Here is a 23,482-nt window from a genome sequence, read left to right as displayed (position 1 = left end):
ATCTTCTTGAAACTTGGTAGGTTTCATGCTCTCAGCAAAGGCTACCATCTCTGAAAGTTTCATCCAAGTTGGACAAAAAACAACAAAGTTATATATAGTTCATTGATTCCCCATTATACCCTATGGCCCGATCTCCAAGGCAGCTTTGGAGCCGCTTTGGCCGGATTGAGGCAGAAACCTGGTCCAGAGCTCCGGATCGGATCGCGGCCATCCAAAGCAGCCGGATCTGAAGCCAGATCAGATTGCTGCCGACTCACACAGGCCTAGCACCCAGGTAATCTAAGGACTGCTGATTATATTTGTGAACTTACAGTTGTGCCTTACAGTTTATGTAAATAATTTGAATAGTTTATATATGAATAGAGTTATACGGTTGCCCAATCAATATTCTTTGGTCTGGTTTGTTCTATTGTTCATCTATATTTTAAATGATAACTGCGTGTGTGTATATCTGTACGTGTATGTACATGTATATATTATAGGGTTTATTGTTTTTAAATTTGTACAGATACATATAATCTATGTCCTTACCCTTTAATGGTTTTGTTGTAATAATAAACCTGTATATAGTTAAGTAATTGATTGACTAGACCTGACTCTATAGGTGATGGAGGTGGCCACTGGGCTGTTCTGTCCCTCCACAGCACACTGCCCTGCCAATAATTCCCTCAACTGGAGAAGGAAGTATAAACCTGTGTACACCCAGGCTACAGTAGTAAAATACATATGATGCACAGTAAAACAAGAGGTTTACGTTCTTTAATTAGAAAGACACCTGCAATGGAGTGCAGGTTGCAAAGGACTGCAGAGATTATTTGAACTCAAAAGTTTGTTTGAATAAAAACAAATATGCCAGTTTAAGAAAAACCTGTTTAGGAGAAGGATGATGATCACTCAGCAAGTAAGAAATAAGTATCTTATTGTTCATGGCAAAATGAAGCATGCTGTTTATTGTGTAAGTCAATATTCTAAATCTTCTGCTGCATTACCATCTGCTGCACAATAATAGTTGAAAGAAGTAGGAAAATAAGGCAAACAGACTTTTTATGAACTACCTTTCTTTGCTTAAATGTATAACACAAATTTACTCTTATATACGCCCCCCCCCCCAGGTAAAATACATTATTAACACATACTGCATATTACAATGTATCTCTGGTATCCAAAATTCACAATCACAGTATAATAAGAGTCAGTCTTTGAAGTCCTTCACTCCAATGGATATTAATGCACAACCTTCATCATGCTTCTTCTTAACATATATTCTTTGCAGTTTAAGGGAAAGGGGTATATGTGTTCTGGGAAGTTTTCTAGACTCACTTTGAGGTAACTGAGCACTCTATATGGTCTTCACTAAGCAAAGCTCTGTAGCCTGCCCCAGTACATTTGGGGGTATGTGCTGGTATTGCTATTGATATAGCTGCCACACCTGGTAAGAATAAACTGGAGAAGGTATTACTGCTTCCTTCTGCTTACCGCTTCCCTTTCCCTCTGTAGCTGCATTGTTCTCTCTCTGCCCCTTGTAACTCTCCTGTCTCTGCCAGGTTTCAAGCAGACTGGTGCAGGGGTTTCTGTGAAAGTGCACCTCCATGTTCTGAAAGCAAATAAAAAAAGCAAATAGGTGCTGAGTGAGGAGGGTGGCATTCACTCCATCTGCACATGGAGCTTGGGGTATCCCAGCAGCAGGAGGTTCACCTTCAGGAATATCAGCTGCTCCACCAAACCAGGATCCAAGGAGGTGCGGTGGGGTGTCATGACATCCCCAGCAATGCTGAACAGCCTCTCACTTGGAACACTGGTTGGTGGACAGGGCAGGTGTTCCCAGGCAACCATGGCCAGTTCCTGCCACACCTGGCTGCGGGTTGCCTAACAGGCCAAAGGGTGTCAGTGCAGCGGCTCCACATCAGTGAGATAGGTAGCCATCAAGGCCTCCATGCTACCTGCCTGATGGTGGGGTCCGGTGCCTCTGGCATTGGAACCATGCCTTTGGCCCACATTGGCAGCAGCTATTGTGGAGGAGATTAGATCATGGTTGGAGTGCTAGTATGGAAAAGTGGATCCCTCTTTTCCATGTCCCCCGTGCCTCCACCCTTCTGCCTCCCTGACTCTTCACCAGCACCTCCATCCAGTGATCAAGGGTTTTGCTGATGCAGATGCTCCCCTTCAGCCTCAGGTCGCACATGCCAGGAAGCACATGGACTGTACTGGACTGCAACAGATCCAGCCATTTTTTGATGCCCTCCTTCAGCTGTTTCACCAGTGCCTGCACCTCTGCTGAAAGTGGCTTGCTCCAGGCAGGAACACTGATCCCCTGGAAATTCTCCATGTGGTTTTCCAGTTCCCTCACTACAGGGATCACCTGGCTAAGGAGGACATCACCAGTGCTGAGGTTCTCAGTAACCTCGAACAGCTTGAGGACCACCAAGATCTGGGAGATCGTATCCCACTCTGTTTTGTTAAGGGGGCCACTGATCCCAGTCTCCCCAACCAAAGCCATCTCATGGAGCACCTTCTGTTGCTCAACCAGCCTTTCCAGCATCAGGTTTGTGGAGTTCTACCGAGTCTCCACATCCTACATGTTTTTGTGCTGTGGGATGCTCAGCTCTGCCTGTTTCTCCCATAGCATCTTGCCCCCCCTTGATGCTGCAGTGGAAGTAGCCCACCACCTTCCTGCATTTCAAAATGAGCTGGCTGGTAGTGATGGTATCATCACCGGAAGCCCTGTACCCCTCTAAGACATAGATTCATAGATGTTAGGGTCGGAAGGGACCTCAATAGATCATCGAGTCCAACCCCCTGCATAGGCTGGAAAGAGTGCTGGGTTTAGATGACCCCAGCTAGATGCCTATCTAACCTCCTCTTGAAGACCCCCAGGGTAGAGGAGAGCACCACCTCCCTTGGGAGCCCATTCCAGACTTTGGCGACTCTAACTGTGAAAAAGTTCTTCCTAATGTCCAAACTAAATCTGCTCTCTGCTAGCTTATGGCCATTATTTCTTGTAACCCCCGGAGGCGCCTTGGTGAGTAAAGCCTCACCAATTCCCTTCTGTGCCCCCATGATGAACTTATAGGCAGCCACAAGGTCACCTCTCAACCTTCTCTTGCAGAGGCTGAAGAGGTCTAGGTGCCCTAGTCTCTCCTCATAGGGCTTGGCCTGCAAGCCCTTAACCATAGGAGTGGCCCTTCTCTGGACCCTCTCCAGGTTATCTGCATCCCTCTTGAAGTGCAGCACCCAAAATTGCACACAGTATTCCAACTGCGGTCTGACCAGTGCCCGATAGAGGGGAATTATCACCTCCTTGGTTCTGTTCGTCATGCATCTGCTGATGCACGCTAAAGTGCCATTAACTTTCCTGATGACTTCGTCACACTGCCGACTCATGTTCATCTTGGAGTCCACTAGGACTCCAAAATCCCTTTCCGCTTCCGTGTCTCCAAGCAGGTAATCTCCTAGGCAGTAGGTATGCTGGACATTTTTCCTCCCTATGTGCAGCACTTTGCATTTCTCCTTGTTGAACTGCATTCTGTTGTTTTGTGCCCATATGTCCAACCTGTCCAGGTCTGCTTGTAGTTGTTCCTGCCCTCCAGTGTGTCCACTTCTCCCCAAAGTTTTGTGTCATCCTCAGACTTGGACAGAGTACACTTCACTCCCTCATCCAAGTCGCTGATGAAGACATTGAAGAGTATCGGTCCAAGGACCGAGCCCTGCAGGACCCCACTGCCCACGCCCTTCCAGGTCAATACCGACCCATCCACTACGACTTTCTGGGTCCGACCCTCTAGCCAATTCGCCACCCACCGGACCGTGCAGTCATCCAAGTCACAGCCTCTTAACTTGTTCACCAGTATGGTGTGGGATACCGTATCGAAGGCCTTCCTGAAGTCTAAGTAAACGACGTCTACCCCTCCTCCTGTGTCCAGGTGTTTTGTAACCTGGTCATAAAAAGACTAGCTTAGTCAGGCATGATCTACCTGCTACAAACCTGTGCTGGTTTCTCCTGACTATGAGGTGGAACTTGTGTGCCACACAGCGGATGCCAACAAAGTTGGTATCATGTACCACCTTCACCATATTGGCCCTGTTGTCGGTAACCATGAACCCGCGGGTGAGCTCACCTTGCACCATGCAGTTCATGGCCCCCATGATCTCGGTTGCTATGTGGGACTCATCCATCACTTTCACTTGAACGAAAGGCCACTGACGCCCTGACTGATAGCTCCAGTGCCCTGTGAGGGAGAGGTAGGCGTGATCTCCACCCCAGCTGCTTCAGATGTCTGAGGTGAAGTGTAAGGCTACCTGTGGACCTGCCTTCCGCAGCTCCTCCCTCAAGTACTCCCTGCATGCCATATACAGGGAGGGCACCACCATCTTTCTAAAGATTGTGTGTGCAGGCACTTAGTAGAATAGGGCCACAAGCACCATGAGCCGCCTGAACCCTGGATACTCAACAAAGGAGAAGGCCCAGCCATCCAGAGCAAGCATCTCCTCAATACTCTGGGTGATCTTGCTCACCTTGGGAATGTGCCCTTCTTTCCCTCCGCCTTTTTCCCACTGGTCCAGGGTGGCTGGCTTGTGCTTCTTGGGGATGGGGGCTTTGGAATGAGAGGGATGACTTCTTTTTGGGCGTGTTCCCACTGGTGCCAGCTCTACTGGCTGAGGAGGAACAAGGGCAAGGGGGTGCTGCCTCCTGAGATGCAGCAGCATTGCTGTGGTGGTGAAGTGTTTCATATCCTTGTCCCAGCTTATCTGCCTTCGGCAGTGCTGGCAGGTAGCATAACTGGGATCATCTGCCACCTCAAAATGATCCCACACTACACTACCCACCTGCTTCTGGGTTGGGGGGGGATCCTGTCTTATCCCCCTCCTCACCAGGCAGAGGCACAACAACAGGAGAGCTGAGCCACCTGCCCTCACAATGTCCTCCAAAATGCCTTCCAGAGAAGGAGACCTGCCTCTAGAGGAGCTTTGAAGGGTGTGGAGCACAAACTCAGATCCCCCCTCCCTCCCCACAATTTCCTTCACTATGGCTCTCAGCTCCTCTTCCAAATCCAACTCCTCTTCTGGCACTGGAAGGCTCATGCTGGGAACTGAAACTGGGGTGGAGAATGCCATGCTGCTGTTGGTTAGTGGTGGTGGTGCAGGTGCAGGCACTGCTATCAACTCCTTGCTCTCACTAGCAGTAGAAGACTCATTGCTGCCAAGAAGGAGGGTGCGTCTATGTTTGGAGCAGGGGGAACCTGCAGCTCTCCCTCTGCCCCTTCTCCTTCCTCTGCCAGAAGACCTGGCACCTGCCTTTCCAGCACCCTTCATAATGTTTGGTGTGCTGCAAAATGTGTGTGTGTATGTGTGTGCAATACATGTTGTGCTTTCCTGCACAGTGATGACACACTGTCAGGGAAAACACAGATTTCTTTTTTGTGGGGGGAAAGAATCAAGACAGACTAACAAGAACAAACAGGAATTTGGGGGAAGACTAAGATTGTAGGCAAGGGTAAGTAGGAAAGAACTGGATACAACTTACAAGAAGAGAGACTAGCTAGCAAGAGACTACCTAGGAAGCCAGAGTCTTTCAGATGCTGCTGCTCCAAGGGAGACGCAGCTCGGAAAAGGCACAGGTCACTTCAGACACAGCTTGATGCGTTGGTTCTATGTCCCTCCCCCAGAGCACTGTGATTGGAAGGGAACTCAGAGAAAGATCACAGTCATTGGCCAGCTACAGACGTCAACATAAGAACAGTCTTTCCCCACATTGTCAGCCTTTTCTATATATGGAAGATCACCCCATCCCTCTCCCTTTTCTTATTTTCTGTTTGCTGCAAGCCTTCTGAATCTCTGAATCAATTCGGACCTTTTAATGGGTCTCCCAGTTTGATTCGGATTCGGAGATTTGACCGCTGATTCAGGCCGAATCTCCTCTGAATCGAACCGGCTACCAAAGCTTAGCACAGCCCTAGTAGTCATCTACTGATTACTTTCACTTTAAACCTTGTTTCTGTCTGTTCAGTTTATGAATACTGGCACAGTTATTCTATTCTACTACTGTGAGGTCCCACAACTGGCCCCCTTTTCCTAAGAGGTTTCTCTGAGGCTGAAACAAAGGGAACACAGGGATTGTAAATGTGATTGCCCAGTAAGCATAACTAGAGATGGGTGAGAGGTGCATCTGCCCCAGATGCAAAGTTAGGACGGGTGCCAGAATCACTGTCACCCCTGCAGAGTCCACACCGTGGCAGCATACCAAGCCAGAACTCCAGAAGAATACCCAGTTGCTTTAAGAGCAACACCCAGGTTTGACAGCATATGGCAGTAGCAGCAGCTCAGCTGGGACTACGTAGGAGTTCCCAGCTTGGCTAAAACTGCTTCCCTCCACCTTCACTTGAAACTAGCACATGCCCCTCTCCACTCTGGGAACCCGCGTCTCCCTGGCCCTGCTCTCAGAACTGCATGCCAACCCCACTTCACTCCCCTGCAGTGTCTGCCCTGGGCACCGACTCTGCTTGTTACACCACTTTGGTTACCTTTAAGCAGGCCATGTGGGCAGGAAAGGTTTATTTTCCTCTGCCCACTCATAAAATCACAATCTGTTCTTAGTAATAGGCATGTATGAAAATCCCTCTGCTGCTTTTGCTGGGGCATTTTAAATGAAGTGATGCTCTCTTTGAACTGATGCTGCCACCTGTTCTTAAATTCTACACTGCTTGGTGGAGGTCACAGGAGCAAATACTTTATTGTGGATCTTCCCTCTGGACAATAGAAACATCACACTGTTACCCTTAAAAGCTAGAGCTAAAATGAAAAGACCAGTTTATTCAACCTTGGTTTTACTTTTCTCACTTTTCTGAGTGAATTTGTCTTGAGGAAGAACTACACATGCCTCCTTCTGAGATGTTGAAGAGGATAAGATTCATACATACTATAGTATATGGCTCACAGATAGGCACAGCAGATGAAATTAGAGACTCGGTCGCTGAGTTTAGTTGAAAGAAGGAACAGATAATGATTGGGAAGTGATTCTGAGAATACATGTGCAAGGGTCTCTCGCAAAGTCAAATGTAGAAAAATTCTGCATTCCAAGAAATTCCCTCTTCCTAGTTTCATTTATTTTTGCGTCCAGGCAATGCCATTCTTGATAATATGGTAAAACTGTGGGTTGGGGGTGGCAAGGCCAATAGATACCTAAAAGCATTAGTTTTGATGCCATTTGCAGGTCCATTGGCAAAAAGCCTTGGAAGCCAGTTGCTTGGGTTGCTAAAATATGCTAATAATGAGGAGGCATGACCATTACAGTATTGTTATATAGTCCTTGATCATCTTCTTTCTAGTTAGGAAACCTATAATCCACTCTAGGTTTCCTAATAGTACTTATGGGAATGAGAAAGCTGTTTTTAAGATGTAAAAGAGGAACCCAAGGCTCTTTAGTATTAGAATGCACATAAATAGTTCAGTGAAGTCCATGACAAGTAAGCCAGTATAAAGCAGTGGTCATGAAAAATCATCAGCTAATTATCCACCTGCATGGATTTGCTATAAGAACATTACAGAATACAGCTGTAGACTGATGTTTAGCTGTATCTGTAGACTGAGGGTTTAAAGCAGTTATATATTGATCCCTATGCCTTTCATTTTTAAAACAGTGCACTATTCTACAAAAAAGGCTCCAAACTGTTTTGCAATAATGTGGCCCTAACTGAGAAGTCACATTCATTTTTATTTATTTTTTTAAAGCTGCCTAAAAGGTCATTCTTCAATTTTAAGATAAAGTACACTAAAATCTTTTCAAATAATCAGATGGAAACAAATATGCAGGGAGAAGAGAGAGCGAGCGAGCAGAATAGACTAATTACATTACATCTGTGCAAATCTCCTGCTGTTCTTTTTGACTAATTGTTTCTGAAAATCATAGTCTTCTACCTCCCGAAACCACCTTTTCATTTTCAGAAAAAATGTGAGATGAGAATAAAATGTTGAGTAAAGTAATAAAATTGTGCATGAATTTGGCTTTTGGGTGAAGGATTTGCATCTTGAACAAATAACATGTTTGTATTACAAGTCGATCAGTTTTCTGCATGCAACGAACATAGCATTTGTAGCTGTATTTACAGCTGGCAAAAGAAGTATGGGGTTCCTGTTGGCTGCCAGTTTCAAGTCAGACATTAATGATCTAGGTTCATAAACTCTTGAATGCAGGATTAGTCCAGTGGCCCTTACCCATGATCAGTGGCTCTTATCCATGTTACTCCTGTGTAGGATCTGGTCCTAACCAAGCATTTTCTGAAATAGAGGTGGATTGTGTTGGTAAATGAACTTTGAATCAGGACTTTCTTAATCAGTGGACTTCACTTTTATTAAGACAATTTTCATCTCCCTAGGCTGATTCAGCAAGTGCTTAAGCTTGAGTAATGCATTTATATAGAGAAAATGAAGCATTTATATAGTGACTCCAACAGGAATGGTTTTCTCGTTGCAATGAAAGTTAATTTCTCCATATTTAATACGTGCCTTCTTTTTTTAAGGCATCTCTGGCAGAAAGTAATCCTTGGTTCTTCAATGTTATCATGTGTAGAACTTTTTATTTATGCAAAGAAATTAAAAAGAAAAAGAATTTGTGTATCCTACTCAGTCTGTGATGATATTAACGTTCTCTTATAGCAAAAAGAAATGGAGGCAGATCTTCATTTCTATCCTCTGCCATTTCTCAATCTCGTGCTGTTTCCTTGCATTCATTTGACTTAGACATTCAAACAGCTGAACAAAAATAACATCAGATTCAAGGAAAGTTTTTGGTAACGCTACTCTAAAAAACAATTACTGATTGTTTCTGAGGGCATAGGTAAGAGAACATTTCAATTAACTCTTTTATTTTACTCTGCTCATCTTCAAGAGAAAATGTAGTGAAGAAAGACACTTTAAATTGGAGTTTTTGTTAGCTGTCTCTGTTAATACAAAAAGGGGAAGAAACGTTTGCTCGGTATTTTTCTTTGCCTTCTTTACAGGGAAAAAAAAAAAATCAGAGAAAGCAAGGGAGTACTCAACATTTAGCAGCAGCCCAGAGTGCTTGGTTAGACAGTGTAAGGTTCACACCTGCAATTCAGCCACAAATAGATTTGTAATTTTGTTAGGCTTCACTCTTCTTTCCTACTTCCTGGTAATTTTGGGTCACTGTTCCTCCTGATGCTATCACTTTTCCCATCACAGTGGTAGAGGGTCCCATTTAAAAGAAGCAGTCTATTCTGAATACAGAGACAGGGGAAATGGTTTCCCTAATAGCACATATCAGAACAGCTCAGCCCTGGTTGTCTTTAGTCTGGTGATTTTGTGCATCAGTTCTTGAGGAGAATCAAACATGTCTGGTGTTAAAACTTTGTAGGTGAACTGGAGTGAATGAAAGAGTTTGTTAATGCAATTGAATTGCTGCTGAATGAGCAAGCAAACCATTTTCCCTGTATGCTTCAGATGTGTCTGCTCTTTCTCTAAATTGGTGGCTATTATGGAATCGAGCTGTGATTAGAAGTATGCTACAAATTTCAGGAGAGGAAAAATACAAGTGCAAAAAAAATTGTAGAATAGTTTTATTTTGAATTTGGGCTTCAACTTACGCTCTTTTCTCCCTTCTCCACCTCAGTTCCCTTCTCCCCTGCCACCTACTCCGTAGATCTATGTAGTTTCATGATAATCAATAGTTTATTACACCATTTCGCTATTGCTTTTAAACTCTCACACATTTTGTGTTAAGTTCAGTGAAGGGTGCAACTGTCATACCTATAATACTTTATTTTAATTTTGAAATATCATTGTAGCCCAAAGGTGGTGAGCTTTGCATGGAGGGAGAAAAGAAAAATTGATAACAGTAATTATAAATTAGAAATTATAATATACAGACAACTGGTAAGGGAAGCAAAACATGTAAATTATGTTTATATGTGGATATGTGAGTTGATATGATACGTTTATATATGCTTATAATGTGGATTAAGAGGCTGGAGTCAATAAGAAGGAATATTTTAAAATATATCGGGAACAAAAAACATCCTAACGGTTAGTAGTGCTCTGGAACAAGACAGAAATGCTAAAGTTGTCAATGATGAAGAAAAAGTAGTTTTCATTAAGGGCGGTGCCTATTTCACCTTAAACACCCAAATGACAGTTTTCCAGTTGCAAAACTGCCACTTTTGATACATATGTACCATTGGCGGCAGAAGTCTGGGGTTAATAGGGCTTAGCTTCCCTCCCCTCCCAAACACAGCTCCACTGCTCCAGCACCACTGCCATGCCCCACCACCACAGCACTATGCCCAGCACCCCTGCCATGTGCCAGCCCCACAATGGCCCTGCAGGAGGGAGGGCCAGGCCTACACCGGCCCCGCACCTCCAGCCCTCTCCAAACAATATTTTCTCTCACCACCATTGATCTACACACTTTATGATCTTATTCCCCATCTAGTATAGGTGCATGGAGGCCACACAGCTACTGGGCATGTTCAGTGTGCTGCACTGTAGGCATGCATGCTGGGTGATCATAAATCATGAGATTGAAGTGGCAAAACCCAAGAGGGAAGGGGAGGAAGACCCTCCCATGTTTTAACCTCAACCACCAATGGTTTGTTAGTGTAGCCAGCCTAGATGTAGGTTCTAGTTCCCCTCAGTGAGTGGGGTTTTGAACCTGTATTTCTCTAACTTCTCAACTCAGTGCTCTAATCTCTGTGCAGCAGGTCAGGTATCGTCCAATATCAGGTTAAGTATCATCTAGTGCCCTCTCCATTACTCCTCTTGATGCTGAGACATTATGCCTTTTCATTTGATAAGCATAGATGGGAAGCAGTGGGGAAGTTTTTGCCCCATTGGGAACAAAAGTCCAGATTAGACCCTAGGACCTGCTCTTCTCTAGAATCCATTTTATTAAGCCACTCTACCCTTTAGCTTCCTGGCCCCACATGTCTCTTGGCTGCCCAGAGAGAAGCTACAAGATTTGGGTCACAGAGGGGCTCGCTTAATACCTAACCTGTGGCCTGGTGGTTTGAGCACTATACTGGTATGTCAGAGAAATGGAAGGAGATTCAAAGACCTTTTGAGAAGGGGTGTCCAAAACCTAGACTTAACGCTTCTTGGACAACAAACCTGACTCCTCAGTTATTGGGACTAAAACATCAGAGGGCTGCCTTCCTCCTCTCCCCATGTTTGCCAGCTCGCAATTTCTGGGCTATATGGAACCAGGTATTTGTTTTCTATTTTAAAAGAAGGTGCATGTTATTTCAGCTTACAGTGAGAATGAAATACTTTCTATCTCAAAATTAATTGGAAGGATATTCAAGAGCAACTGATAAACATTTTACAATCTGCTGAACCTGGATAGTTTGGATCCAAACATTTTAAAAGCACTGATTCTGTACCATTAATACTGCTATGTAACAAATGTTGGAAAGCTGTAGAAATGTTAGAGGACTAAAAAGAAGCTAATGTTGTGCTTCTATTTAAAAAGGGTAAATTGAATGACCCAGTTTGCTTAAGAACTCCCAGGAAAAGAAACTGTGGAGAGACAACACTCAGGAAGAATTAAAAGCTGACAGCATAATTAATGCCAGTCAGTCTTTGCTTTAATGAAAAATATATCTTGTCTTACAAAGCCATTATAATTTTTTTGGTGAAATTACAAGTTTGGCTGACAGAGGTAACTGTACTGACATAATATATGTAGATATCTTTATAATTAGTATGACCTTTTGACAAATAAATTTACACTACACAAAATCAATGCACCATGTAGTAAATGGATTAAAAATTGGTTAATGATAGATCTTAAAAATAATTGTAAATCATGATTAATCATTCACTGGGGATAATTCCAGTTGGGTCTTACAGTGATCTGTTCTTGGATGGTTCTGTTCAATATCTTTGACTATTATTTGCCAAAAAACATACCACCAATGCTGGTAAAATTTGAAGATGATTTTAAATAGCGGTGGAATAGGATGGGTGTACCAGAGCTAGCTTCTGGTTTAGGTATTAATAATAACAATTCTTATATAATAAAGGGCTTAGTCCATCTGTCTGTCTGTTTGTAATGGTCTTGGAGCACTCTGATTGGTTAGTGAAACAACTAATCAGAGTGCAGAGAGCCGCCATAATGGCAGGGTGCTGCTGCTGGCCTGCCCCACCCTCCCGGCCCTCCTCAGAGGCAATGAAGCACTGCCATGACAGTGGAGGCAGAGTGGGGGGGGTGAGTCCCGCAGTTCTGGCCTCAGCCCCCCACTCCATCCCCTGCATCATGGCCATGCTCCGCCACCTGTGAGGAGCAGGCCTGGGGGCAGGTGAGGCCAGTGACATTGGAGGTGGCAGCGGCGTGGGGTATTGGTGAAGGGAGATGGAGAAGCAAGCATTTCTCCCCACTGCTCCTGGGAGGTGACAGTGTGGGGTGGCTCTGTGCCCATCCCCCACATCATTCTTGGTGGGCAATTGGCCAGTACATTAATAACAATGAAGACATGGCTCCAGAGTCTTCAGTATGGGCTTATAGGCATTTACCTAGTTACCTGAGTGGCTAGCTGGTGCTGGGATTGATTCTTCACTGCTAAGTGTTATCTAAGTTACGTAGTATAAATCTAGTGCCTATGCGTGTTTCACATTTCCTAAACATGCAGTCTAAACACCCCAGGAGTAGATTAGAAATTAGGCATTCTAGGATTCTAAGACCAGGTACAGAAGTTCAAAAAGCCTGAGATCACTTCTGCCTAAGTTTCACACTTTACTCTAAGTGTCTTAGGTTAGGTCGAGAGTGAACAGAACAGAAATTTGCCCTTCAGTGGGCAGGGATATGCAGGCTGCCTGAATTGGCTGAAGCCAGCAGGTTGGGGGCACTCCCACATGGCTCCCTGTAGGATGCTGAAAAATGCCAGGCCCAGCCAAGCAGCTGGCCATCCCTTATTGACCAGTGTAGCCCCTCTCCCCCACCAGTCACTGGCTGTCAGCTGGGGGGAGGATGAGAGGCTCTGCCCCCCATCCCAGACATGAGCCAACACAGCTGGGGGGGGAGGGTTGCACAGTGGGGGCTTCCTTCTCCCTACCCCTTTACTGCCCAACCCAGATGATAGCTATGCAGCTCTTAGCCCTGGGTCCTACTTGCTCCTGCCAGCTAGGCTGTGCAGTGGGCGGGGGGAGGAAGGGAATGGAGGCTCCTGACAAATGGGCCTGGCTGCCCCAGACCCAAACCAGCACAGCTGGGAAAGCCTGTGCAGTGAGGGCCTTTCCCTCCCCGTTTCTCTTCCCCACACTGCCCAGCCCAGCTGCCAGGTACAGGAAGGATGCAGTGCTGGGGAAAGAAGCTTTGCTGCCTTGGTTGTGTGCCATCCTAGGGGCAGGGCTGGCTAGGAGATCAGCCAGAGCAGCTGAGTGTAATCTGAGATTCAACACACCTTCATGTGGTGGTGGGAGGTGGGGGGCAGGGTAAGGAGGGGGCTGCAATATATATAAAGCAATATAATCTGGATTTGAAAAGCCTGAGTTTCTGACCACAGAAGTTGAACAAGTTAGCTTGTATGAATTTGCTAGAAGGACATTAATATGAATGATAAGGTTTTGGTACTGTACATTTCTGCTGTATATAGATTGTAAACGTGACAAATTCTACTTGGTGATTCTAAAGTAAATCTACAATAACATAACTGAAATTTGTAGCATTACTTTTATTTACAGTGGGATGACAGAGAACAGAATTTGTCCCAAAAGCTTCCCTAGGGTAGGATCTGTTAAGTCCTACCTGGATGCAGAGAATATAAATCTTTGGGTTTCTATTATATTAGCATACAGAAGGAAAAAGAGGATGAAATACCCTGGAAGGTTGAATCATGCTGACATTTACTGATATTCACTTACATAATTAGATAAGTCTGAGTTTTAGCTACTGACTTGTTTAAAGTATATAGTTTAAGGTGTAAGGGCATTCACCTATTTAATCAACAGCTGGGAGCTCACAAAATGAATTTACAAAGGATTGATAGTCACCTTTGACAGGATTACAAAAGAGGAGTCATTTGTGCTCTTTATAATTTAAAAGATCAAGCTCAATGGAAACTATAAAGCAGAAGGATAAATGTACTTGTAACAGACCTCATGCAAAGAGAAGGCCAGGGTTCTCCCAGACAGCCTCATGCACATCACTGTTCACCTTTTGCAACAGACTGACAATTTATTTATGAGAACATGCACCAACAGATAGAGTAGCATGTATGGGGGCTACATAGGATTGAGTTTGTGCACCTTCCTGACTGAAAATCAAGTCCTTGTTGATTTTCAGTTGTAAATTACATCTTACCTAGCTGCTTTAGCACAGTGATTTAGAATTGACTGCGGTGATGAGATCCCTTCAGGCTCCTATCTTCACCTCCTAGAAAGCTAAAATAAAAGCTTTCACCTTGATGGGTGTGGGCTGGTGAGGGAAATATAGTACTTGTGGCCTTTATTTAAGAAACATTGAATGAGGCAAATTTTACTGCCTGTCTGAGCTTTCCAAACAAACAGATGTGAATAATTGCATTGAAATGATACAGCCAGCAAGCAAAAAGGTGTTTTCTGTCCTGTAGATTTAAATTGAAATCTAATACTATATGTGTAACTTCAGTTTCCCTGACAATTGTGCAAATGGATTCTCAGGTTACAGGCAACCGAATTAAACTATTATCTTGGGTGAAAACCCAATGTTAGGATGTCATTAAATCCTAGCAGAATTGTATTTTGCACAAAAGCTTTGCAAACACCAGGGGAGTTGGAGAATACCTGGAAAATGTTCTGGAAGCACTGATAGCACCTTTATAGTAAGCACTGTGACATTTTTGTACCTAAAATCCCTTCATTTCCTACTTTACTTTTTAAATTCAGCCTCTAAATTTGACAGGATTACACACAATTGCTGTTCAAAGAACAATTGAGATATTTTGAAATAAAATACTGCTTATTCAGACAGAGCCAGTAATACACTACGCATTTTGGAAATGTCAAATTTGAGAGGATAAGGTGGTGCCATCTTGCATATTTGTATAGTGTCTGCCACAATGGGGTAAGGGCCCTGATTCTGATTTGCATCTTGGATGTTTTGTAGCTTTTTTTTTTTTCTGTTCATGTAGCTAAGTAATAAGTTAATATTTAAAGTGCTACTCTAACCTGCCTTCTACACCTTGGTAACCATAATCACCTTAAATGTTAAGGTTTAGACACACATTCTTAATACTTTTAAGATAATAGCTGTTTTTCAAATATTAAGGGGAAATAATTCCCCTTTTTCATAAACTTTTCCATATACTTTTTCAAAAAGAAGAGGAATTTCCTGTGATGCTGCCCAGCCTGCTTTCTTCACTCACCAGCTCTTCTCCTCACACACAGACAGATTTTCTGTTCTATTCTGCTTCCCTTGGAGTCAGGTCATTCATGTTGTACAGGGGGTAAAGACATTAGTTACAACACATATCTGATATAATGCTGAATCCAGTTTCACTTTCCTTGCAGACCTAAATGCATGGGCATAGGGTGTGTGTGACCAAATTATGAAGTATTTCAGAATTCACTTGAGTGCTATAACTCTTAAGGTGGTGCTGTCATGTGCTACAACACTAGAGAAAAATTTGAAAGTAGACTGTGGGTGCTGGCAGACGTTCAGGCCCGTACTTTAACTCATGGTGCTTTACATAAAGTACCATGAATTAGGAGTACCCTCTTAGATCCAACAAACATTTGCCTGTTGGGTCGGAGTAGGGGGGGAAGTGCAGTGAGTTGTCGAGCTGCCCTGCTCCCCAGGTCTGCCCCTCTCTCCGCCTAGCTCTGGGGCTATCAGTAGGAGGGGGTGGGGAGGGTGGAAGAGGGGAAGGAAAGAGGAAGCCAACAGCAGCAAGCTGCTGGCTGTGCTTTGCCTGGCTTAAGAAGTTGGGGGGTTCTGATCCTCCCCCACAACCCCCGGCTCAGGCCAGGCAAGCCAGCAGCTCATAAAAGAGCTCACTCACAACCACACATGTAGCCCTTGCTCTCTAGCTGCCTTCAAAAGGATATCTGTAATGCAACATGTCACTTGGAGTCCATGGAGGCTGCAGAGGCACCTGTTTTCAGCCCAGATCCACCTGCCTTGGTCTAGCTGGGCACCAGAGCCTGGTGGCTGCTTCTCACTGTGAGCATGTCACTCTTAGGGACTGCCTGTTTTGCAAGAATGTTATCTAGTTTCTAGACCATCATGGCTATGACAAAACTCCAGCTCTATGATAAAGAATGTCTGTTTTTACCTTTCACAATTTGCAATAGAATCTGGATAGTTTAGAGGAAAAGCCTTTTCTTCCCATCTTAAAGAAGTGGTAATTAAGCTTTTAATCCTGGGGACTGTTCTCCAGTTGTAATCAGTCTCCAGTAATCCTTCTGTGGGGCATAAGAAACAAGGACTGAATTCTTATGTCCTCATTTATGGGCTCAGGGACTATAGGAGAAAAGGTCAATTCAGTGCGTCTCACTTCTTCCTTTGCCTTTTCTTTGCAGGTAACATTTATGTACTACATTCCACTTTTTTAGTTGACCAGATTTTTCAATTTTGAAGACATGAATCAATTCAGATAGAATATCTAATTTGAAGCTTCCAAAACTGAACCAAGCCCCCAGTTATTCTAAATTCAGGGATGTTTAGTAAATTATTGTTTGGCTTTTTCTAATTTCCTGAATTTGACCAATATCAGAAAAGGAAGTACCAATATCCTGCAAATACTTGCTATATTTATGAATTAATATGTACCACACAGCTGGTAAAATCTCATACACATGAGATACAGGCCAGTTCCCAGACTAAGAAAAATTCAGATAAGCTTAGCTCAATTAAGCTTCTGAAACTTTTGACATTTGCCTGTTGAGTTATTGAAATAATTAAAAAATGAAATGACAGTTAGTTCGTTCTGAGCTCTGAATGATGCCTCTCTTCATCAGTTATTGTTTCCTTTTGTGTGAACTGGAGAGTTCTGCTTATGCAAAATAAAATTGATTCTTAAGACTGATGAATTCATGCTTTCAAAAAATAGCGCACAACAGTTAAGATACTTCAATATATTCTCAGTAACCCATTCCACAGCAACACAATAATTTTAACCACTTCAAAGAAGTGCAAGAAAGGGTACTTAATATTTCTTTAAAAAGATGCAATTTATAGTGAACTGCTGATACATAAATGTTACCTACAATTTCATCTCAATAGAAGCCAGATGGGTGAGGTATTTAAGTTCAGGTCCATATCAGAATTAGTAGTTAAGGTTCATAACTATGTCTATACTGAGGTCAATGCAGTGTACTTAACGAAATGGAGCCAGCACAGGTACAAGTAACAGCCTACTTGCAGCAGCATGATGCTCAGTTTGGGCTGGAAAACCCAGTGGAGAAAGAATAATTAGTCCATACTGAGCCATACTATAACAGCTGAAGAACCACTGGAATCCAAGTTTGACTAAGATATGTTTAGATTTGACTTCAGGAACTGTTTAGAGTCCAGTGTAGATATATGGTAATTGCTGTGAATTAATGTAGTCATAAATTAACATCCCTCCCAGTATCTACTCCTCCTTGTCTCCATGTTTGCCCTGCAGAGGTCCTTCTTATATTATCCTTTTTCTGTCCCTCCCTGTTAGTTCAAAAAACATCATGTAGCACTGACTCTTTCCACACCCTCCCCCCCCCGAAGAGTAATTGTCCCAGGGACACTGTGGCTAGAGGGAAACCCCGGCCCAAAACCAAAGGAAATCAAAACGTATACTTACCCTTTGCAGGAGTCGAGGGCAGCGGAGGCGCGCACGCCGGGAAACCACCCGCGTGGGTTATTAGCTGCGCTTACATTCAGCTGAGGCCGGGTGACGTCAGTGAGAGACCCCACCCGGCAGAAATAAAGTGTGGCCCCGGGGGCACAGGAGGGGGCTGCAGGAGTACGCGAAGCCCGGAGGGAAGCCTGAGGGTGGAAGCGGGCACCCGCAGGGTGTCTCTGCCTTGGGCAGGGTAAGCTGTAGCAGTGCCGGGAGCGGCGAGAGCCGCAGCCATGAGGACTGCAGCTGCGGAGCCAACGCAGGAACCAGTAGGAGACCGGGGATGGGAACCAGTGGTGAAGGAACCGGAGAAAGAGCCGGCAGGGATGCCAGTGAAGGAACCGGTGGGAGAGCCGGCAGGGACGCCAGGAAGGAAGCCTGCAGGGGCAACAGAATCTCGGGTCCCGTAGTCCTCAGACCAGAACCCAGCTCAAGTCACCGAGTCGAGCGGGTTGGGGACGAGGGAAGAGCTGAGGCGGGGCCAGTGATAAGAATCTGAAAGATCCACAACTGAAGGTGGCATTGGCCGGGGTGTAGGGGAGGTTGGAGCCCTGTGAGTGCCAGCCAAAGGCGTGTTGGCACTGGAGGCCGCGGAGAGGGGGACCCCACCACTGAGGGTCCAGTTAAGACCGCAGCTGGCGAGTTCCGGGGGTCTGCCACTGTCACCTGGGGCACCCTCTGGGGACCCTCCCATGGGACCGGGGCAGACCCGGTCAGCTACCTGCGCAAAAGTAGCCCGGGAACGCCTTTTGGAGCAGAGGCGGGCACAACGTGGTGGCAGCGGTGGGACCATGGAGGACCCCGACCTTGCAACCTACGCCAGCATGCAGGCCACGGCTATCGATTCTGCTGATGTCCTTGGACAGAACTTACAGGCTTTGACCCAGATCCTGAACTCTCAGCAACAAATGCTAGACTGACAACAGGATTGGCTCCAACACAGTTTGGCATCGTTCAAAATGCCAAAAATGACTAAGGACGATGACCTGGAGGCGTATATGAAGGCGTTTGAGCGGTACGCCCTCATGACCAGGCTCGACAAGAGATATTGGGCCAGCCAGTTAGGAGCCTTAGTAGTTGGCAAGGCCCAAGCCGCCTATCGGCTCTCTCAAGGGATGACGCCCAAGACCATGAGCACGTGAAAGAAGCCATCCTATACATATTGGAGATTAACTCTGAGCACTACCGTCGCCAGTTCCGGGCCAAGAAGGGACCTGAGGTGAAACAAACGAGAGTGTTGCTGCAGCTTCTGCAGGATCTGCTGGATAAGCGGGTGAACCCAGCGGGGCAGGACAGAGAGGCATTGGCTGACCAGATCATCCTTGAACAGTTTCAGAATGATTTAGAAGAGTGGATGCAACGCTGGGTCCGACAACATACCCCACGGACCTGTGAAGAAGCTCTAAAATTGGCCGAGGCTTTTACTGCCTCGGAGGCCCACTACCCCAGGGAGAGGAGGAACCTGGGACCCTCGATGGCAGCCCCAAGAGAGCCGAAGTGCCGGCATCCGCCTGGCCGGGGGGCTACCAGAGATACCGTGTGTTTCCGGTGCGGGCAGAAGGGCCATTTTTCTAGGGAATGCCCGAGCCAGGCCATAGAACGCTGGATCCCGGATGACAGAGCAAGGGCCCCAATAGAGAGGCGGAGAGGCCCAGAGCCCGGCGAGCTGATGGACTGCAGCTATGTGGTCGGCGGGGAGAACATGGCTTGGAGACATCCCGTTGTCAAGGCTTGGGTGGAAGGTCGCCCCGTGAGAGCTACCCTGGATTCGGGGTGTGCTCAATCTCTTGTCAGAGGAGATTTGGTACAATCGCACGGCCAGCGGACGGCTCACCCCGTGAGAGTAGCCTGCCTCCATGGGGATGCCAAGCGGATCGAGCGCCAATGGGTCCGCCTACGGGTAATGGAGCACCAGGGAGAACTCCTGGTGGGGGTCGTGCCCCGGTTAGCGTGTGAGATGCTTCTGGGATGAGGCTGGATGCCAGTATATGACGTCCTGGATAGGGTGAGGGACATGGAAGTAGCCTGTAAGGAGATTCGGAACCGGGAGGGCTCGTTGGGCGAGATAGAAGAAAATGAAGGGTTGGCCGATGAGACGGATGAATTGGACCTTAGCGACTTTACTAGTAGCCTCCTGTTCTGAGAAGCACAAGAGGAGGATCAGGAGATTGGGGCGCTCCGAGAGCAGGCCCAAAGTACCAGAGGGGCCTCAGCGTTATCGCCTGAAGGGCATCCCCGCTTCGAGGTAAGGAACCATCTCCTTTACCGCCTGCAAGGGGACAGGGGGGAGGAGACCGAAGGCTCGCAGCTAGTAGTGCCTGCCTGATTCCGCCAGGCCATTTGGCAGTTGGCGCATGCGAGTCCCACAGGGGGACATCTGGGCCGGGACAAGACCCTCGCGAGAGTGAGCAGATGGTTTTTTTGGCCCGGGATGGGGGAGGAAGCGGTCCACCAATGTGCAGCCTGCCCCAACTGCCAAAAGACGAGAACTGAGCGTCCTCCACGGGCACCCCTCCAACCCATGCCCATTATCGATGCCCCGTTTTCAAGGATAGCCTTAAATGTCATGGGCCCGCTTCCCCGCAGCAGCTCGGGCCACCAATACATCTTGGTCATTGTGGATTACGCCACCCGGTACCTGGAGGCAATCCCCCTGTGAGCCATAACCGCCCCGCGTATTGCAGAAGAGCTAATAAGATGGATAGCCCAGATGGGGATCCCGCAAGAGATACTAATGGAACAAGGAAAGAATTTCATGTCTGGGGTTTTGAGGGTGGTATGCCGGACCCTCCAAATAAAACAGCTCCGCACCTCGGTTTACCATCCCCAACCAATGGGTTGGTAGAACGCCTCAACGGGATGATAAAATGGGTATTGTGCCGGTGCATACAAGGGGACCCCCGGAAATGGGATCTCCTTCTTCCTCTAGTACTGTTCACTCTCAGGGACACCCCCCAAGATTCCATGAAGTTCTCTCCATTTGAGCTAGTGTTGGGACATCGCCCGTGGGGTCTCTTACAGGTCTTGAGAGAAGATTGGGAGCAGGGAGAAGGGCCCTCCCAGGAGCCGAAGACACACCAACAGGCGTTCCAGCAGAGGATCAGAATGGCCCGGGACCTAGCTCAGGAAAACCTAAGAGAAGCCCAAAGCTGTCAAAAAGACCAGTATGACCACCGGGCCAAAGAGCAAGAATTCGAGCCGGGGCAAAGAGTCCTGGTGCTGCTCCCCACGTCCACGAGCAAGCTCCTAACGCAGTGGCAGGGGCCGTTTGAAATTCTCCGATGGGTGGGACCAGTGGATTACGAGGTTCACAGGCCCGGACACCTTCGAGAAAAGCAAATTTACCATGTGAACCTCCTACGGGAATGGCAGGAGCCCGAAGGATGGGCGGCCTTTTCCGAGGCCGATAATGAGGACCTAGGACCCCAGGGGTTAGAAAGAGGGACTGAGCCCTCTCCAGAGGGAACCCCGGTTAGGATAGGAGAGGAATTGTCCTCTGTTCAGCAGCGAGAGGCCCGAAGCTTGATAAACGAGTTCAGAGAAGTATTCCACGAGGAACCCGGCTGGGTTTGGGGCTTGTGCCATGCTATAAAAATGCCCCCTGGGGCAATAGTGAGGGAGAGGTGGTGACCCATTCCCCACCACCTCCTGGAAACCGTCCGCAGAGAGATTGATTCAATGTTGAGGCTAGGAGTCATTTGACCTTCAAGAAGTCCCTGGGGGAGCCCGCTGGTGCTGGTGCATAAGCCTGACAGGTCTTTAAGGCTTTGTGTGGATTACAGACGATTGAATGTCATGGCAGTTTTTGATGCATTCCCCATGCCCCACGTGGCAGAGCTGGTAGAAAGGATAGGGGATGCATGGTATATATTGACCCTTGACCTGGCAAAGGGATATTGGCAGATTCCAGTAGCCAAGGAAGACCGGCTGAAGACGGTGTTCAGCACCCCGTGGGGACTGTACGAATTCGTTAGAATTCCCTTCGGATTACATGGTGCCACCGCAACGTTCCAACGTCTAATGGACTAGATCCTGGCACCCCACGCCGAATACGCGGCGGCGTACGTAGACGATATAGTCATATACTCCCGGACCTGGGAGCAGCACAAGAGTGCCCTTCAAGCCATCCTCACAGAACTGAGGTGCGCCGGCCTAACTGCAAACCCCCCAAAATGTGCCCTGGCCCAGAAAGAAACAAAATATTTAGGGTTCTTGGTTGGCAGAGGCATGATTAAACCCTTGGCAGACAAGGTAGAAACCATCCACAACTTCACAGCCCCTCAAAACTGCCGCCAGCTACGGTCATTTTTAGGGCTAACCAATTATTACAGGCAATTTGTACCGCACTTCGCAGAGCTGGCAACACCTTTATCGGAGGCCCTCAAAGGGCGGAAAAAAGGGGGCAGTAAAATGGACGAAAGAGATGGTGCAAAGTTTTGAAAGACTGAAAAGGGCGTTGTGCGAAGATGTTATAATTCACACCCCTGACTTCTGAAAACCCTTTATTTTACAGACGGATGCCTCAGAGACAGTGGTGGATGCCGTTCTCACCCAGGAAGAGGGGGAGAATGAAAGACACGTGGCATATGCAAGCCGCAAACTGCTACCAGTGGAAAAAAGGTACACAAGTATCGAACGCGAGTGCCTGGCAATTCGGTGGGCAGTAGACCACTTTAGATACTACCTGATGGGTAGAGAGTTTAAACTGGTAACTGACCATGCCCCGCTGAGGTGGCTGAGTACGGCCAAGACCGATAATGCCCTGTGTCCCAGGGACGCCGGGGTTAGAAGGAAACCCTGGGACAAAACCAGGGGGGAAGTAAACACTTACTTACCCCATGCAGAAGCCGGATGGAGCAGGGACACGCGTGCGGGAAAACCGCCGGCATGATTTTTAAGCCGCGCTTATATCCAGCTGGGGCCGGGTGACGTCAGCAGGGGACGCCACCCAGCAGGAATAAAAGGAGGCCCCAGGAGCGGAGTGGGGCTGGAAGTGGGGAAAGCTCGCAGGGAACCCCGAGAATGGGACCCGCGCCCGCGGGGCCTGTGTACCCGGCCCAACGGGGGAAGTCGTGGCAACGGCAATGGCAGCGGCGTCAGCAGTGGCGGTGAGAACGGCTGCCACAGCTACAGCAGCGAAAGCTGCGTTCTTAAAGGAGCCAACAGAGAAGGTGGAGACGACGTTGGCGGCAAGAATAAAGAGGGCACTGGCTACGGTTCCGGTAAGGGAGCGGGCGGCGTAGCCGGTGAGGAAACCGGCAGCGGACCTGGTGAGAGAGCCGACAGATGGGCCGGTGGAGGAACCAGCAGTGGAACCGGTGAGGGAGTGAACACCGGATACGAGACTCCCAGAGAGCGGGAGCCATGGTCCCGGAGAGTAGACACCCGGGGGAGTCGGTGGCCTTAAGTCACCCAACAGACTTTGAGCCAGGGCAGCCCACCCAGCGGGGCTTAGGCACCCGGGTCAGATCCCGGGCTAGGCATGATAGAAGGGCTTGACTTTTTGTTTTGTTGTTCGTTTTCCTTTAGGCTCTCTCGTTTTGTGTTGCGGTGGCCTCGGGTCAGTATAGGCTAGGGGCAGCAGGGAGTTGGGGGGGTGAGACCCTCAAGGCAGATTTCAGCCTGGGAAGCTTGGGTCCCCAGAGTGGGGACCACTGGGAGACACAGGAACGAAAATGCAG

The 23,482-nt window shown here is 47.1% G+C and overlaps 1 long non-coding RNA gene across 1 annotated transcript in view; it reads right to left on the bottom strand.

The window, feature by feature from the left end:
• Nucleotides 1-542: 542 nt before the first annotated feature.
• Nucleotides 543-23,482, bottom strand: part of LOC109281841 (uncharacterized) — a 40,103-nt gene continuing 17,163 nt past the window's right edge. Inside the window, exon 4 of the long non-coding RNA XR_002088626.2 lies at nt 543-1,594. This is a non-coding gene — a long non-coding RNA (uncharacterized LOC109281841). The remainder of the gene's footprint in view (nt 1,595-23,482) is intronic.

The sequence above is a fragment of the Alligator mississippiensis genome, chromosome 3, assembly GCF_030867095.1.
Source record: "Alligator mississippiensis isolate rAllMis1 chromosome 3, rAllMis1, whole genome shotgun sequence".
Classification (NCBI taxonomy): domain Eukaryota; kingdom Metazoa; phylum Chordata; order Crocodylia; family Alligatoridae; genus Alligator; species Alligator mississippiensis.
Note: the sequence above shows the minus strand (reverse complement) of the source record. Positions and strands in the feature narration are given on the sequence as shown.